Genomic DNA, 19,450 nt, shown 5'->3' with positions numbered 1-19,450 from the left:
ACAACATTGATAGCATTTACAGTGAACATTTAATGTCCATTTCATGTTTGGCTTTGTTCATCTACAAACATCAGTATACTTGTATTTGCTGATGGGCTTTCTCAGATGAAAACAAAGATGTATGGGAAAGAAGATGTCAGGATACCGCTGGAGGAGAAGGATGTTGTGGTTTGGTGGGTGATGCGGATGAAAGCGGACAGGTCTTGGACATCTGTCTGTCATTATGTGGCAAATATTCTAATGTCATGTATCATTTGTACTGAGAAAGCAAATACAATGTTCTAATTGATTATATAATTTGAACATTTGTATGTTTCTTTGTCGTTTTGTGTAGCTGTCATGTTTAAAGAGTGGTTGACTGGAAGAAATTCAACATAAGTTTTTTGTTTGTTTTCTTTGTTTGTTGATAACATTTCAAATTTACAAGGTTACAACAAGTAAAGCCTTTAAAAGGGAAAGCTCCGGCTAGTTTGAATGGTCCGGTCCTTAAGTTATGTCTTTACCCCCACCCCCTGCAATTTGGTGAAAAGGACAAGATTCAAGAGGTAAAATTAGGGTTAAAAATCTAAAACAATAAGTAGGATCGGGGGTAATGGTCAGGAATTAGGTTTAGATAAGGATTGAAATTAAGAAGACAAGCAAAATATTATCAAATTGCTGCAAAGATTGCCAACATTAATATCACAAAAATAACCAGATGTGCATAGCCATAAATTGAGCGTGTTGAGGGTATTATGTTATATATAGACAAGACAATTTAAGAAGTGCCCAGGTACAATTTGTTTTTCTATACATTTCTATCGGTGCCCGAAATATTAACTATTTCCTCCAGGTTATGCTATTTTTCTGCAAATACTTGACAGCTTTTCAATTAGCTAGGTAAAATACAACTCCAAGGGGGCTATTCCAGTTGAAATCCTTACACCCCCTATGGAAGACATTACCTTAATCTTACACAGGGAGTGTGAATTTCAAATGGGTTTACCTCTGAATGGGTGACTCCATTTTAAATCTACACCCCTTGTGTGGGTGATTAAGGTTATGTCTTCCATGGGGGCGTATGGATATCAACAGGAACAGCCCGATGATGGCCATTCCGGTGAGTTAACTAAACCTAAATGGATGTAGTCAAGTTAACAATACAACATTTATCTTAAGTCTGCCTAAGGGTGGTATTTAGACAGAAAACTCATACCGACATATATATTATTGCTTATCATGTCATGGCAAGATGGCTGTATGTGTGATGGCTGCTGTCTTGTAACTTTACCTGATGTTTACGAGGGATATTGCCAATTTTCTAATGACGGAAGATTGACTTTCAATAGACTTTCAGCCAGGGGGATGGGGGAATTTCCCCATCCCTTTATGGGCTTTGCCCCAGGCAAATTTTGAAATTGGGGAAATGCCCATTTAGATTTATCCTGTTAGAAATTTTTGCAAAATTTTCACAAAATGTCAGCAATTTTTCAAAATCTTAGTCCTTATTCCACCTATGCTTATTGCTTAATTCAGTATGATTATGTAATGCTTATAGTAACTGGATCACGCTTATGTTGCCATGTACGAGTGCTCGTTTGGTTTGTGTTGTGATCGTTTTGATCTTGGTTCTAGACTCAGAAGCGTGATCCAGTTGACAAGGTGATAATCGGATAACACGTAACAATCGATACTGAATTATGTCACAAATTTGTAATGTGATAATAATAACATGAAAGTTAGTTTTGACAAATTTTTGTGGTTATCATCTTTAAAAATATTTGTGCTGTCATAATTTTTTGATATTATTTTCACGTATGGAAAACAAAATATCTGGATACTGTGTAAATAATAAGTTAGGCAGCTATTATAGCTACTAATGCCTCGTCATAATCGTCTCACTTCATAGTTGACGGATATTGTCTGTTCATCTGATACCGCATCTATCCTATATCGGATAAGAAGGAATCACTTGTCATCCAATGCCTAGGATGCTTAAACATGCTCAACTGTCAGTACACCGTTCTTTAACCCCAATAGATTTCTACATGTATAGCATGACCTTTGAGTATGTTGGGTACAAAAACTTATACTCCACAACTTGAGGTCAAGTTTTGTGCTATGCTTGTTGGTTTGAGGTTAATGGACTGTGCCATCAGAGTTGAGATTAATATGGCTTTTGTTGGATGCTATCCATGTATTGTCAGAAGAAAAGGTATCTTACCCTTCCCAGAATCCTTTGCAACATGATGCATCACCTCATTACGTCAAATGACAGTGTACAGGTTACCTTTGTTTTCATTTTTAGAGTAGACTGGCTCAGGCCGTAAAACCAGGATTTTTTTTGTTGGGGGGGGGGGGGTGATTTTGAAAAAGTGGACCTTTTTTAAAATTTGGACCTTTTTGGACTGGGTGGGGCAAATTTTGAAAAAGTGGACTTTTTTCCCAAACTTTTGACCTTTTTTGACCAAAAAGGCATAAATAAAAACCCCCTATTTTTTCGCTTGCTAATGGGACTTTTTGGGCATTTTGGGATTGAGGGGGGCATCCCTCTGGTTATGGGCCTGGACTGGCTAAACATTCATGTCAAGAAATAACCATATTTTGCAAGATCTGGATATGTGCTCTGTTCGTTGATGTGCATTTCGTCACTATAAACCCATATTGCACTAGATGGCAAATCAGTACAGTAAATTGAAATGGAAGAAATGCATTGTGGGAAGAACATATCTTCTCTTCATTGTCAGTGCTTCAGGGGATCCAGCTCCCGACTCAAAGAACTCAAAAGAAATTGTATATAAGTCTCTTGTTTTCAGTCGGGTTAGTGTATTATTGTCAATTGTCTTGGTTTTAAAATGATGTTTTTGTACGGAAATGATAGCGGTGTTTGGCCGATGTGGGGACATGTGGGGAATGAAAAGATTGAGTTTCATCAGTTAGTACGGCAATGAGCGGGTAGAGACATAACGAGGTATAGAATTCTTTTTTTGGCACTCAGTGTGATTAATATATATAGTAGGGATTTGTGAACTTGAGGGATATTTTTGTTGACTATCATCATGAGTAAATCAGTGATGACTATTCTATATATACGGTAGTTTGCCTGTTTCCAGTATTTTATATTCATGTGGTGCCACCCGGGGTGCCACCACACTTTTTTTTTGAAGGGGGGGAATGGGGGTTCAAAGTGAATTTCAAGTTAGCAAAATCTAACAAATTGCATTTGGCAATTTGTGCCCAGACTAGTGTTGTTCTTTTGATTGGAAGGGTGGGGGCAAGGCCTATGTTGGGTGGGGGCAGGGTCTTAGCTAGCCACCCGTCTGGCTGTCATTTTAGACGGGGAGTTTGCTCCTGGGACGGGCAAAATTAATGCCATTGACAGATGCTATATTATAAATTGTATGTTTTGAGAAGCTAATTGACCTTTTTAGTAGATCCAATTTGTAGAACAAGGCCATATCAACACATATTTGAACTCTTTGAACCCCCAATGGGCTATGGTCTGGTCTGGTAAATGTTTTAAAGGTCAAATTAGGACAGGCAATTTTATTCAAATGACGGGCAACTCTCAATTTCTAGCTAAGACCCTGGGTGGGGGAAATAACATTTGAAACAAGATATGGACAGAGGCATGACCAACAGACACTAAGCAAGAAGACAGTATACTCCTGGAGGGGGCAGGTGGTATAGGCATGTGGGGTGGTGGACAAGCGTCCCTTTCTCCGGCAGTTCCTTAAGATCCACTTTCAAATTTATGCTCCAGTTCTTTAGCCTCACACTCTGACAATTATAGCATTTTAGGCTAAAATTTTAAAAACATTTATAATTTTTTAGCTCCACACAGCCTATAAGTTGGCCCAATGTTTATAGTTGAACTTAGTTCACTAGACCCACCCCATTGAAATTTCAGTTCAGCCCCTCTTTTGCCAGAAAATCAGTTCGTAGTTCCAAAAGTTTGGCTCAGCGCCACACACCCTGCCAAAATTTATGTTGAGTCCCCCTCCGAGTTTACTCAATACATTGTATGATTTTTTTAGTATTTTTGCGAAAAGAATCATACAAATGTGAGCTTCATACAGTGGCGGCGCCAGGAAATTTTGGGTTTTTTCTGGCTTCATAGCTGCTGAAATGAAAATCAAGAACACTCACATTTAGAATATTGAACCTTCAGCATAATGACTCTTCAGTGAAGGTTAATGAATCTTCAGAATAACGAGTCTTTCAGGACACAGTAATCAAATATTATGTGTCATCATGGTCATTATGTAGATAAATACTAGGATTGGCGGGGAGGGAATCATGTCTTATACTGATGAGTTTATAGTTATACACTGTTAGCCCGGTGGGTTCAGTCTTCACTGACAATGTGTACGCATGATGGTTCCAATTAGGGTACTTAAACAAGAAATGTCCATGGAATTTTTGAGGACAAAATTGTTCATGATTGTCCAAATTAGGGGTGTTTTGGAGCAAAATTGTCCTTGAAATGAAAAATAGGGTATATTTCTAGGACTTTCGTCCGTGTTTTACCGCTACAGTTTTCAAGTTATTGTCCTCATTTCCCGTGAAATAGGGGTACAAATTCAAAAGCGTCCTTAAATGGTAAAAATAGGGGTGTTTATTTCGAAAAAATGTCCTTGATTCCTCGTGATAAGGATGTGAAATGAAAATGCGTCATCAAAATGATAAAAATAGGGGAGGTATTTAGGGCAAATTTTCCTTGATTTACGCACAAAATAGGGGGTAAAATTGCTGCAAATGTCCTTGATTCCCCTTGAAATAGGGGTCATTTTCAAATCCTGGAACGGTCATACGTCCTACCTTTAAATACAAACTGAACCCACCGGGACTGTTAGTTGACTGTTGGCTAGGGAATTGAACATTCAGGAATAACAAGACTATATAGTCATGATAGTAGGTGGAAGTAAATAAAGTGGTCACATAATTGTAATAAGTTGCATTTTATAAACAGTAGTGGATCTTTTACAGATTATTAGTTAATATGTTTGATTGCTCATGTGGGTTCAAATAAGGAGCATTAGATATGTGTCATTACTGCCCCAGTTCTCTCCAATATTCACATCCAAAATGCAAGCGCATGCATAGCCCAAGTATTGAGATGTGGGCTCGAAACTTACGCGGCAGATCAAGTGGTTACAACTGGTGATTGATTCTTGACTGGTTGGATTTTGCCATGGCTCTAAAATAGAGCAGTAAAGTTAGCTCAATCGATAAGGCGTTGGACTATGGTGCAAGAGGTTGCGGGTTCGAACCATGGTGGTGCCTAGTATGCTCTCTTGGAAAAATTGAGTTAGCTTGAAATTCCCCTGGGTTTATGGAATCTGAGACAAATATACCTCTCAGATGGAATGATGTGGGGCCAAAGTGGTCAGCAACAACCTGTAAAGTGTGCTGAGGCTTGTGGATCAACATCTAGGCATTGTGCCTGTGTGTAGCGCACTATAAATCACTGCATTTTTTAGAGCTATTAAATGTGTCATTTGTACATATTATGGAAATCCGGAAATATTTGTATCGGTAGGTATATAATTTTTAATAAATGAATCAAATTTCAACCAAGTCATCAGACATTGCAGCTATAATGTCCTCTGCATTTGCAATTTGTGCATCAATATAGTTGCCACTTCTAACGCTGTTAGTTAGTCTTAAACTAACTGTAGGAAACAAGATTAAATGAATTAGGAAGCTGATAGGAACATCATCGGAAATGCTTGGTGTAGGGTTGTGTTAGGCTCTGGTGGGTCGGTACAGGCGGTGTGATAGGCGCAGGTGGTGTGCTAGGTGTTGGCTTATCTATCACACGTCATAGTTTGTTAACTCGTCATGGATGCGAAGGATATATGTTAGCTTATTGGAAGGCACGAGTCTGGATGGTCTAGATGAGTGCAACAGGGGGATGTAGATGATATTATTTTAAGCTTTTAATGAGTGCCTTGAGTCGTGGCAAGTGCTTTAAAATATTCTTAATGACTTAGCATTTTTTGTTGGAAATGAAGGTAAAATGATACATTTTGTCAGCTTCTTTGATCATGGATTAATGTGAATTATATTGCTTGATAAGCTTTTACCACAGGTAATCACAGATTGGGGGTTCCATGTGTTCGTCGTCGGACAAGTATAATAACAATTATTGGCTGCCCCTTTGTGATCAGGTTGCCCCATATTAAGAGATAGTGGCTCTGAAAAGTGTCATTTTTAGTAGGCATGGTAAGGGGCTCTTTCCTACTGAAGATTATGTGGCTCTGAAAAGAGCCGTTCGAATGAAAGGGCACCACCTGTTAAATACCCTTTACAGAGCTACCGATTACCTTGCACTGGGGGCATAATGTCAATTATGATTTGACTATTACTCAATGTTAATGTGGAGGAGCTTATAAAAAAGGAATCCCAATTAATATCTTATCTATTCATGGATTATAAAGAAAATTAAATTTTTGATGCTCATTCTGGGATTTTTCTCATAGCTTTGATACCCTTATTAAGATTTGTATGTCTTCGACACCCTTCGATGGAGTCAGAGGCATCTTTTTTTATTAGACCAAAGAGCTTCAAAAGGTCTTCAAATAAAGGCAATTTTATGTGGCCATTTCCTGTAACATCCCACAACATCATTTGGGACAAAAAATGACATCAAGATTGACAAGAACATCAGAAACTGACACATTTGGAAAAAAAATGCTATCTGCCGCATGTCATTGTGTCAATCATGTGCCACGGTTGATTAAAGCAAGCAGTGTTAGGATATCCAAGATTTGGCCGTAGTTCCTCTGGTTGATTCTTGCTTTAGGCTTTGATACCAGTGCTATTCTTAGAATCATATTTTGGCAAAAATAGGTAAAAATTTGAAGGAAAAAAAAGTACATCTAAGGTGCCATAACTGCATTTAAACTCAAATTTTGTTTGTTTTGAGCTGTTTTTCTGATAGAATATCCAAAAAATTGTAAATTAAATTAAAATGGTGCACCAAATAGTTTAAATTTGTGCTTTATTTGGAGAAAAAAATCAGCTTCTGAAAGGGCACATCCCCTCAAGCACCTGTGTTGCACATTGGTGCTTCAAATAATTCCACGCTACATGTCTACCCCCCCTTTAACGTTGGGTAAACCATCAAACAAGTACTTTTCTGGGCTATTCCAGTTGAAATCCATACACCCCCTATGTAAGACATGGCCTTAATCTCCCACACAGGGGGTGTAGATTTCAAATGTAGTCACTCATAATTCAGGTAACTCCGTTTGAAGTTCACACTCCCTATATGGAAGATTAAGGTTATGTCTTCCACAGGAGGTGTATGGATTTCAACTGGAATAACTCGACCTTAGTCCACACTCCCTTGAAGCTACAAATTGGAGGAAGCTTTTCATTACCCTCATAACAACATTTTTTTCCTCACTTTTCTCATCAAAATACTGTTAAACCCCAGGCCCAGCCAGTTGCAAACCACAGACCGCCAAAATACATGCAGTGTTGTCAATAAGACATGTAACAGACACAAAAATAAGCTATTTAATCCCTATTTGTACACCTTAGGCCTAAGCGCGGACACTCCCCACCATGTGACATGAATTAGTCTGTACGGTTTTTATTTCAATATATTCTGTGAATATCGCTGTTTATTTTTTATGCTTGACTAGACTGTAGACCGGTGACTTCCATGCTATGTAAAGACCGACATCAACATAACACAAAGAGGTATAAATGAATTTGGCAATACTCTGATATTTATCATTTAATCAGGACATTCATCACTTTTATATCCCTTTGTCCAAAGCCAAGTCGTGGGGCAAGTGCAAGGGAAGGGATCAAAAAACATTAAGAAGGGGGAGGGAGAAATCTGAATTTCCCTAAAATTGTGCAATTTTGCCCGAAATAGTTTTATTTTTGAGGATTTTTTGTTTTGACAGGGGCCTGCAGGGGGTGAATGCCCCTGTATGCCTCCTCTGGCACCACAAGTTATCACAGAATTTCAAAGTTTCACTATTCCAAGCTTTCACTTCGCAGTGACATCAAATGACTTGCAATAGTAGCCCTGCCCTGGGGGAAGGTTATCATGCAGCTTTTCTCAATCTACTTGAACTTGAATGGTTTTCATAGATCTTCGTTTTAATGGCAGTTATGTGCTTTAAATACTTTTCATATTACAAGCTGTTTGTGGGGACTCCTTACAGAGCCTTCATCAACATAACATTGTGTGATATGGCATAGTATTGGTTCACTTGCACTTTTTTAAAATATTGTGATAATGCCAGATATTGTAACAAAGTGAGTATTCCACCATTGCTGGTAGAGCTCAGGGACTTGTCATGCAGTGAGGAATCAATCCCTAACATACAACTTGGAAATATCCAATAAGTCTTGAGTACAGGTCTCTGGCAGTGGCAGTGGCAGTGGCAGTGGCGGTGCCAAGGTTTTTTTTTGTGGGGAGGATTGGGGGAATTTCAGGGGGGGTGCAAGATCAACAAATTTTGCACGTAATTTTGGCTTTTTACCATGCTCCCCTGGCACCGTCACTAGTCTTTGGATGCAAATATGGCAGATCCAGAGGGAGGGGAAGGAGCAAGAGTCCTAAACTGGGAGATAATTCCTGCACCTCTCCTAAATTCAAAACAGGGAGCTGGAGCTGCCCCGCTTGCTACGGTCCTGTCCAGTCTTGTGCCATACTATGTCTTGAAGTTTGTCATAGCTTTCAAGTGGCAGGTGATGGGGCAAGTTGCAGGTGATACTGATAGTCTGAAACTCTGTCCACTGGTCATGCTGACAATCAGTGGTGCCTGGTGGTTGAACTTGTAAACTTGTGTGGTACAAGTCTCAATCAAAGCATTTTGTCTCAATCAATAGTGTGCAATTTTTAGTAACAAACCAACCCATATCATACTCCCGGATCATACTACATAAACTGTGGATTATAGTAGGCTCTACACCTGCTACTAATTCATAACAACAGCTGATTATGTTTGGAATTTAGTTCAACCTGACTCTAAACTTGAACTCATATCCATGGTTGCCAAAGTTGTCATTTAGTAGCCTAATTGGGCGATTTTGGAAGATTTTTGCCTGCACTTTTGAATATTTCTGTCCCATAGAAATTGTGGTTGAAGGTGTGTGACCCAATTGACAGCCTTTCCCCTCACTTTCATTTAGGTATTTATTTCATTTGCCTGTGGAACAGGGGACTACAAAGTTTCTCCATCCACAACCCAGAGGATGATTTAAGCACTTCCCACCACGCCACTGTGTTGACTTGCTGTTAGGGGGTGGTGCAATAATTATGTGTACCCCGGGGTGAATTCTCTCAAAATGGTCTGCCAAAAATCGCTTGTCCCCCCCTTTGGACAGTGCCAAAAAATCTTTGCCCCCCCTTTCGACGTGCCAAAAAACCTTTGCCCCCCCTTTGACGTGCCAAAAAATCTTTGCCCCCCTTACACATGCAAGATTTTGGGGAACCCGAATTTAAAACCTTAAATTGTCTTATCATATAGTGCGAAAAGAGCGCAGCAGGAAATTTTGCATATTTGAACGTATTCCTAACGCTTTTCCTCACGCCTTTTAGGGCGTAATATAGAAACGGTGCCCAAAATATCTGTGCCAAAATTGCTTGCCCCCCTTTTGACCTGCCAAAAATGCTTGCCCCCCCTTTGGCCTGCCAAAAATCTTTGCCCCCTATAATTCACCCCGGGTACACATAATTATTGCACCACCCCTTAGTACAGCTGTGTGAGTGAACATGACACCACTGCTCGTACATCGCATTGACGGGCATGGTTAAATTTGAATTTGGACTGATATATTTACAATAAAAACGCATTCAAAATGCTAGTTGATTTCACATTTTATGTTACCTACTGTACCTACAGAAGAAGGTGTGAATTATCCTTTATGCATACATCACTTTAGTTCTGAAATCGACCAAGTAATAATGACACACGCACAATTCTTAAACAACATCTTTTGCACAGAATTCAGTGGGATTTGAAAAGTAAAGTGGCAGTTGAAACTCTAGTGATAACACTTTTGCAGTGCATGATGGGGCTTCCTTAAATCATCCTCTGTCCACCCATAGCTAGTGAGGCAATAGCATCTGGTTCGGGATCTGGTCGTAAATCATTGTTGGTATATCACCCAACAGCTTCTGTATAATTAAAGTCAGATAGCTTGTCATTTTGTTGCCCTGGTCTCTTTTCCCTTTTCGCCATGTGATGGAACATAAAGAGCATCTTCTAACAGTGGAGGAGTATTGACTCCATTATTAACAACACATTTTTCTCAGAAATATATCTTGTCCTTCCCCGGGTGTCCTTCACGTATGCCACTATTGCGACCGACAAATTGGACCATCCATCTTTTTCTTTAAGAAAATGTTGGTTAATTTTGTTCTCTGTTAGAGTACTGTTTCTGCTCTTTCCAGTCCTGCATATAAAATCAATGATCAAGAATACAATTGGGTGATTTTCCATTCAGTGAAACACACAATTTGGGCTGATTATTTGGCAACTCTGTTCATATCCATTTAGGCTACATATTAAAGTAATAAAAATCCCTTTAAAAAGGGATGTACCGGCAAAAGGATGAATTACAATGAGTAACATAAGATTTCATTTTAAAATATAAATATACAGTAAAAATAATTTTTAAGTGTAAAGATTATGGTTTGAGCCAAATTCCATTTGTTGCTATTCTCTCAAAATCAGTCTTTACGTTGTTAGATACATTTGAAATAAGATGAAATAAATTCCAAACATTTGGCACCAAATGTGATCATTTGGTACCAACGTGATCCCTTCTACATCCTTACGAATTTCGGAAGCTAATTCATTAGCGATTTTCCCAATAGTTTATGTTACACCCTGTTTTGTATTCTTCTTTCACACTATACTTACGTCAAAACTGTCTATGAGTATAATTGTGATTGCACAAATGAAATTTGTAAAAGCAAACAACATTCGCATCTTTTAGTATAGATTAATTCATAACAATCTGGTTTTGAAAATTTAAACACACAGAATATTAAACACTATATCAAGAATAATTTTTGGGACTATATATACAACAAATATATTATAGGCCTACACATACTGAAAGCCAAAGCTATTGTATTAATTTTGTTAGCATGGTTAAAGACTAGTGATATACGTAGGAACATAATTCGTTACATCTGCACTAGAGCTCCATTTTTCTGATTGATGTCATCATTATTATACCAAAATATATGAAGTTAATCAACTTATCCAAAAGAAGATAATTGTTTATCATGTGTGAGTGCAAATAGCTTTTGCAGCAGACTTTTGATTAAGGGCATAACATTACACCCTCTTCTATCCTAACATCTAATAATTATCCTGTGAAACTCCTTAAATGTAGAACCAATTGTCCTGCCAATTATTCTCTCCCACCAATTGCCAATTCATTTTCATGTGTAAGTTTTCTGGAATAGATGTGTAATGACATCAAAACAGTTTCATAAACTTATAGCAAGATTGCTGCTAGATAACCTTGACCCTGCTTGAAAAGCACTATGACCATTGACCACACACTGACACCACAGATATTGGAACTTGTACTGAGTATTATATTGTCCCCTGTGCTTTATACTCTAACAAGGTCAATGTGCATGGTAAGAGGACCAGCGAATTTGCCAAATTTTCAATTTAGAAAGAAAGTTCCTAAAATATTATACTGATTTTACCTTAATATTGCAAAATCAACGCAAAACATCTGTTGTCTTCACACACCAATTTTGGTATTTCTATTTGCCTTGACAACTCGATCATTTTTTGACAATATTTTCTGTTTTGTTCATACACTATCTATAGAAAGTTAGAAACAACAACAAACTTGAGCCAATTAATAAGTACCGGCCAGTTCCTGGCCGGTACAAAAAGACCCATGGGCAGTTTTCAATATGAAGATGATATCTTAACAGACAGATGTGAATCCCGTTTGGAGGTCAGAAATTGAAAGGGGTCACATCATGAAGGTAAAATCATGTGCAGTGTGTGTTTGTATAGTATGCTTTGCATTTAGCTTTTCAAAATGTATTATAATACCCACTATGAAAGAATTAGGCTTAAAGAAGAAGTCCCACCAGAGCAGTTCTTCTGGGGTGAACCAAACCTGTCTGGTTATCAAATTAATTAAGGGTTTCACTGAATTTGACTGGTGCTAATTGATGCAATAACATTAAAACATCAATTAGCACCTGTCAAATTAAGAGAAAACCTTGTCACTGATTAATTTGATAACTAGGCAGGTTTGGTTCACCCCAGAAGAAATACCAGCCAGTGCAATTTTCTAAGCTACCTTTAAAATGTTTTACTGATTACAGAGTGCCACCATGGCCAGTAGCATACCGGGCAAAATTTCCAAGGGGGCTAGGGGACAACTTTCAAAATTGTGTCGATGACTTTAATTTGGGATAAATGTGCTTAAAAATGTTAAATTGACTTGAAATGTGGTTCATTTTGGAATTTAATAAAAAAGGGATAAAGAAATGCAAATGTTGGTCAATTTTGTTAAGGGATACAGAAGAGGTTAAGGGGTAGGGGAGCAATATAGTGATATCACAGCATCGTGGGAAGATCGATGGGGTTGAAGGTGTTCCACAATAAGGAAGCTGTCACCCTTCGCCTCTCCCCTGCAATGCTACTACAAGATGGGATGCACTCAATTTGCATCAAATTGATTCAGAAGTGCTGTTAGGGAAAGCCTATTGAACAAAAGTTGGCTACCATCAATCCTGAATCTGGTCTTGAGGTCATTGGTCAGGATCATCTCTGTGCATTAGATCAAAGTCCATCTGGTTCATTAATTCACCGTTTTTTTTTTTGGTCACATGACTTCCTCTCTATGTGTGTGTCTATCAGTGTCATCTTATATTACTATTATCACTTACATGTCTGATGCTTCATATTAAAGTTCTACTATATAGTTGAAAAACCAGAGTCCATGCTTCATTCAAGAATAGCACCAAGTCCCAGAGAATATATATATATCTCACACTTAACCACAATGCAGCACTGATTTGCTATTCTGTGCAACATGGGTTGATAGTGAAAACATTAATAGTTAATACCTTAACAAACCTCATCATCAAGATCTTGCAACTACTGAGGTACAGTAGCCATTTAGTACAGGGAAGAAATGCATTGTGGGAAGTGTAAAATATCTTCTTATATTTTCTTTTCTCTGATACTTGATTAATTAATTAGTCTCATTATCTTAATTGTTCTTAAAGGAGTGTTTCGTGATCCTAGCATCCTCTTTTTATGACATTTTTCAGTACATATCCATGAAAAAGCCTATTCCCAAAATTTCAGTTGATTCCGATTTTGCGTTTACGAGTTATGCATGATTATGTGTATTACACTGCTCCATAGACAATGTGTTGTAATTTCGTTCTGGTGCACCAGAATGAAATTCAAATTTCACGATATCTTGGCAAAACGAATTAATCTGCAAGAAATATTTTGTACATAAACATTATGTAGCCAGAGGTTTCCAGTGATATAAAAATCTCAACTTTTTTTTGAGAAAAGTGGGGGATGAGGCTGTGGATCACGAAATGCCCCTTTAAAAGATGATCAAATGAAGGATAAAGATTTAATGAGGTGGTTAAGTGGTATAACTGTTTCAAATCAACAGGTGAACCACTTAATTGTCAGATCAATTAACAAATCTCATTAGCAGAAACATGGAGGTAATGAAGGGTGAAAATTTAAACACCCTGTGATGTTGTCTGCTTTCTACTAGGTTGGTAGCCTAAGTTGACTACAGTATAAAATAGTCACATCTATAGTATTAGCGGCAGTCGAGACTTTCTTCCAAATGCACCATTGGATCAATTTGAAATGTCCAGACTCTTAAACATAAGGTATAGCCTAAAGTACAAGGTGTGGTCATTTCAAGTGAATGGGGTTGGAAGAGACTGGCTTTTAACACTGTTGTTTGCCAGAGGTTGATTAAATGTAAGCCCAGAATACATTGCAGCCACTGACAGCATGTTTGAAAAACACATGGTTATTTTCAGAAAACATCATGCTGGGCTCCTGCTGTGCATGGTCAAGGTTGTTATACAACAAGATAAGCTATGTGTCTGCATGCATGTATGTGCAAGAAAACTTGACTGGTTCCACCTTCTTTTCCCAAGCATATAAAATATCTATCATTGTTTTAAAAACACACGACTTTTTAACTTTCTTGGTAGCAATGTATCAACAAACATTACCCGTACCCAATTATCAATTCAAAACATAAAAGTCGCGATGAATATTCCATCAAAACTACTGGTTCTTATTTTGCACATAAATTTGAATTTGAAATGGTGTTGAAATGGCTCCTTTATTACATTCCACCTAATATCATACTGCATGCTGGGATTACATTGAATCAACCTCTGGTTGTTTGCTATATAAAAAAGTTTTCCAAGAACGAATCACCAATTTTCAGATTTTGTATATAAGTCTCTTGTTTTCAGTCTTGCCCTCATCAATTCATCACAATCCTCCAGATGATTTTTATACCACCTTATATACAGTCTATGGTCTGACTGCTGACTGTGCTGCAGTGATTAGGGGTGATTCTACTTGAAGCCAACCTCATTTAGAAGAAGACTTTGTGGTTTACAAAACATGGCAAATGTCTGTGTTTCAACCCCTTTGGAACTATGGTGTTTACTATTTCTGCATTGTATCAATTTATCTGTGCAACTATTCCATCTGTTCTTACATTGGCATATTCCCACACCTGTTGAGCGCCATTGACACTGTCTCCATAGGAATACATTACTATATAATGACACTATAACAACTTGAACTTGACTTGATTAGGACTCCATTGAAAATAGTTCAGTCACCCCTTCATCTGCAAAAAAAAAAAAAGAAAACCGAAGTTGTCAAGATATGGTGGCAGAAACCAGAGCCGTAGCAAGGTTGAAAAATGTGGGGCGGCCATCACAAATGTGGGGCGGCCAAATTACAAATATATGCACAAATTGAAATAAAGATATAAAGAAAAACATAACAAATTTCTTAAAAAGTGGGGCGGCCATGGCATCCCTGGCCGCCCCGCTTGCTAAGGCCCTGGCAGAAACATTAACACTATCTTTGTACCCTTTTCTGTTGCGGTAGCTGGAAATTCATGATTTTGTAACCAGGGTCTGGAACTTTATTTCACAAAGCAGTTCAATAGCAGATAAGCTTATAAATGTCATAAAATGTACGATTTCCTTCAAATTTTAAATTTCTTATTCTATACTCAAAATGCTGAAATATTACAAGTAATAATATTAAACTGACGGGAAGGGTTTCTGTCTATAGGCCTATTACAAATATGCAAAAAAAATCAGGTTAAAAAAAATAACCAATTTCGTATTATAAGATCGTACATTATGGCTTTAACCCAGCACTCACAAGATGTTTCTTATAATAAGGGAATGATTTGATTGTCATTTGATTTGTTTACAAAATCCTTCAGAGACCCAGAAAAGATATCTTACACTTCCCACAATGCATCTCTTCCATTTCAATTTTCTGTACTGATTTGCTATCTAGTGCAACATGTGTCGATAGTGACAAAGAGTACCTCGCAATACAGAGCAGAGTACATTCAGATCTTGCAAAATATATATGTTCATTTCTTTCTTGACTATTATGAAGACAGGCAACTTGTACAAAGTAATAGGAGTAATGTCCAGGCCCGTGACGCAGGATTTTTTTTTGGGGGGTGCTGATTTTGAAAAAGTGGACCTTTTTTCAAGGGGGGGCTATTTTGTAAAAAGTGGACTTTTCCTCAAAAATTTGGACCTTTTTGGCCAAAAACGTAAAACCCCAATTTTTTGATCGCTACGCTTTCATAAATTGTCATATTTTGGGACTTTTTGTATACTTTGGCACATTTGGAGGGGTCCGACCGCACCCCGCACCCCCCCCCCTCTGCGTGCACGGGCCTGGTAATGTCATTTGATGAAATGAGGTGATGTATCATATTGCAAAGGATTCTGGGAAGGGTAAGATATCTTCTCTGTTTAAAACCAAACCATAGTTAAAATCATGAAAATTTCAGTAAATCCCGTTAATATCATTATCCCGTCTCCCTGGTACCAGGGCGTTGGTGACACAGGGAGGAAATTACAGCAGTGACATATGAAGCATTCTTTGCACAAGTGACCAAGATGTCAATTGTGATAATACTGATAACGCTTTTTTCCCAAATTCTACCTTAATTTTGGGTGTGATAAGAATTACGTTTGCGGGGTGTAAACAGAAGTTTGGTGAATTTGTTACAGAAGCTTTGATCACATGGGAGAGCTTACCTCTGAGGTAATATAATCCCCTTGCACAGGTACTAGTTAGTATACAGGTCCATAACCAGGATTTATTTGGGGGTGCAGCGAGCTATAAAGGGGCCTTTTGTGAATTTTTCCTTCAAAAGGGCTAATTTCAACGCCCCCCAAAAAATATCGTACTTTTTGTGAACTTTTCCTCAAAGAGTCTTCTACATACAGAGTTAACTCGAAAATCTTGTCTTCATTTTGGGTGTCCACTCTAAAGGAATTCTTGGAGATGTGCTATTTCGCTAGATCGTAAAAGTAAAGGTCGGGTTTGTTCCCCCAATGATTCTTGTATACATGGTGCTAACACTAAGCTACCTCACATGTAGCTTTACTACCTCTGACTGAGGTAAGTCGGAACAGCCCAATACTTAATCAGGAAGTGTTCCTTTGAAGGCTGAGTGGTTTTCTCCAGGGAGGGGTGGGGGTACATGACTTTTGTATGGGAGAGTAAGGCATTTTAGTAGTGCGCAAAAGCCAGCAGCATGCATAGGGATTGAAACTAGAAATGTTTTAAATAATGTTTTATGTTGTTTGTTTTGCTCAGTTGCTTGCTTTTGGTTTACCCTTTGCTTGACAGTTGGGGGAAGGCACATTTTTTCTATTCTTCATACAAATGGTAGGGAGGTTCTAGGATTTTTGTCAGTAAGAAGAAAAAGAGATTGTTTGCAAACTTTTTGTCAGCACCAGGAGTTGTTCTGTGCGGTACTGGGGGGGGGTGGCTCCAAAATGTACATAAATGTACATTTTCCTCATTTCTTTTTTTTTTGTGTTTTTTTTTTTTTGACTGGGGTAAAGTCCAAGATAGGGGAGGGGAATCCCATCATACCTCTGGTATGGCCCTGGTGCTTATAGCAAATACCACATAGAATGCCATCAGATCAGAAGATCTTGTATCAATGTCCTAATTGTGGGAAATTTGAGGTGGAATTCTTCCCATTTCTGGAGACTTATGTTACAGATTGGGAAATAATGCAGGTGCACTGGTGAGCTTAATGGTGTCTGTGAATGTTAAGGGTTCATAGGGAACAAACAACACAACTTAATTTGCATCATTCATTATCATCAACATGTTTTTTAGGTATATTATAGAGACACATACTGAAATGGCACCATCTATTAAAAAGCGGTCTCACTGGAGTTATGTTAATGACCACTTGATTTGTTTGTGAACTTGAACTTTGTAAAGATGTGTTTAAACTTTAACACTAGGAAGTGTGAGTGTAACACTTGGGTCATTTCAAAGGTTACAGTTAGTGTGCACCTGTTATTGGACACATGGGATTGGATGGAGTTAAATGTAGGCCTATGCACTACTGTATACTTGTGTATATTTGTCATGTATTCATCCATTTTCAGATGCTGAATCTAGTCATCTAGCGAAAAAAAAAAAAAAAAAAAAAAATGAAGTCATTTCTGTTCATACCTCAAAGTCAACTGACACTGACAAAAGACTCCTATTTTCTACCGATTAAATTCATATTGTCTCTTGTGGAATGCAAAATGCATTTTAAGACAATGACAGATTAGCACAGGTCTTGACGACATTGCAAAGTATTAAAGGGCCTAAAATATGATTTTTTTAAACTTCTAGTATTCTGTAAAAGACTCCATAATTTATGATGGAATAAGATTTCATCTTATCATGTTTAAATGGAGATCATTGGTAAATATTGTCCTGGGTTTAAAAAATGGTTTGCCAACATGTATATAATTATTAATGGCTATGTTTGTTTGTTTGTTTTTCTCTTCCACTACAGGATGATCTTGGTGCTATCGGTGGTAGCTGTCCCTATACACAGGAGAAAGCGCCCTCATGCCTCTCGAAAGGAAGAATTGATGCGAGTCAAAATGGCACATGCTCATATCAAGAAGGGATCACTACAGGAGTGCTGTGCTGTAAATTACCAGGTACGAAGTTTATGAATATTAATATTAATTTTATTCTGTTCAACAAATTAGTGGTGTAGCATGTACAGAGGGACACGTGCTCTCTAATGAAAGTGAAAATTTGAAAGAAAAAAAAATTGAAAATTGACAAAAAATGGCCAGTTCCCCCTCATTCAGACTTAGTACAAATATTCTGTATAATTTTTGAATTGGTGGTTTCTGACAACTGTGTTTCAATGTGATTTGTCAAACCTTTTTCAATGATTTTCTGCATGCTCTTAAGGGCTCGGATAGCATTGTTGCACAGTATTTTTTGTGTGACATGAGTGCACATCAGACATACCAAATGCCCTTTTAAATTGGCGAAAAAAAACACATTTTATGGCAAATTATATAAAAAGTAAAATTTATAAATCTACTGATATGTACTTGCAGAAGTGTTTGAAGCTGAGAGGAAAAGCCGATGACCATCTGAAAATTATGACCTTTTGTATTGAAGATACATATTTTTTCCCCAAAAAATAGATGTGAATAGCACACTGAAAATATACTTTAGTCAATTGACAAATAAAAAATTGTCATACGGCATGTCTAAAACGACAAACTATAATTTGTCATGCAATTTGTCATTCATATGCACGACAAACTATAATTTGTCATGAACATGCACCGTATGACTAATTTTGATTTGTCATGCAAAAGTGTCTAAAACGACAAATTTCTGAAATAATTTGTCATGCAAGAAAATTAATTTGTCATGCATGAAAATTAATTTGTCATGCTGAAAAAATAACTTGTCATGCTTGCTTGTTTGATTTGTCACTTAACAAATTAGTGACAGTGATTTGCCACCACGCCGCCATTATCAGCATACTGATAGGCCTACATGCAATAAGCATGCAGATGATTATTCATGAATCCGTTCGTGAAATTCGTCATCTGATCTATAGCTAGGACAGGAAAGAATTTGTTTTTTTTTGCCATGTTTCAACTGTAATAATTTGCACAGTGACTTTTGTGCACGGTAAGCTTAAGTGCAGTACGGTGTGCATGTGTGGTGCCGTACATCAATCATCGTGTCAATGTTTTCATGGTTTGGTCCAAAATTTCAGCCTTAGTTGTCACATTTACAGTGCACAAAAGTCACTGTGCAAAATATATATTACAATTGAAACATGGCAAAAAAACAAATTCTTACCTGTCCAAGCTATAGATCAGATGACAAATTTCACGAAC

At 37.7% G+C, this 19,450-nt stretch overlaps 1 protein-coding gene across 2 annotated transcripts in view; it reads left to right on the top strand.

The window, feature by feature from the left end:
- LOC140162938 (uncharacterized) overlaps window positions 1–19,450 on the top strand; it is a 150,683-nt gene that overhangs the window by 115,144 nt on the left and 16,089 nt on the right. For both annotated transcript variants that reach the window (XM_072186252.1, XM_072186253.1), the window contains exon 3: window positions 18,085–18,235. The gene's annotated coding sequence lies outside the window, so the exon portion shown is untranslated. The remainder of the gene's footprint in view (window positions 1–18,084; window positions 18,236–19,450) is intronic.

The sequence above is a fragment of the Amphiura filiformis genome, chromosome 10 (assembly GCF_039555335.1).
Source record: "Amphiura filiformis chromosome 10, Afil_fr2py, whole genome shotgun sequence".
Classification (NCBI taxonomy): Eukaryota; Metazoa; Echinodermata; class Ophiuroidea; order Amphilepidida; family Amphiuridae; genus Amphiura; species Amphiura filiformis.
Note: the sequence above shows the minus strand (reverse complement) of the source record. Positions and strands in the feature narration are given on the sequence as shown.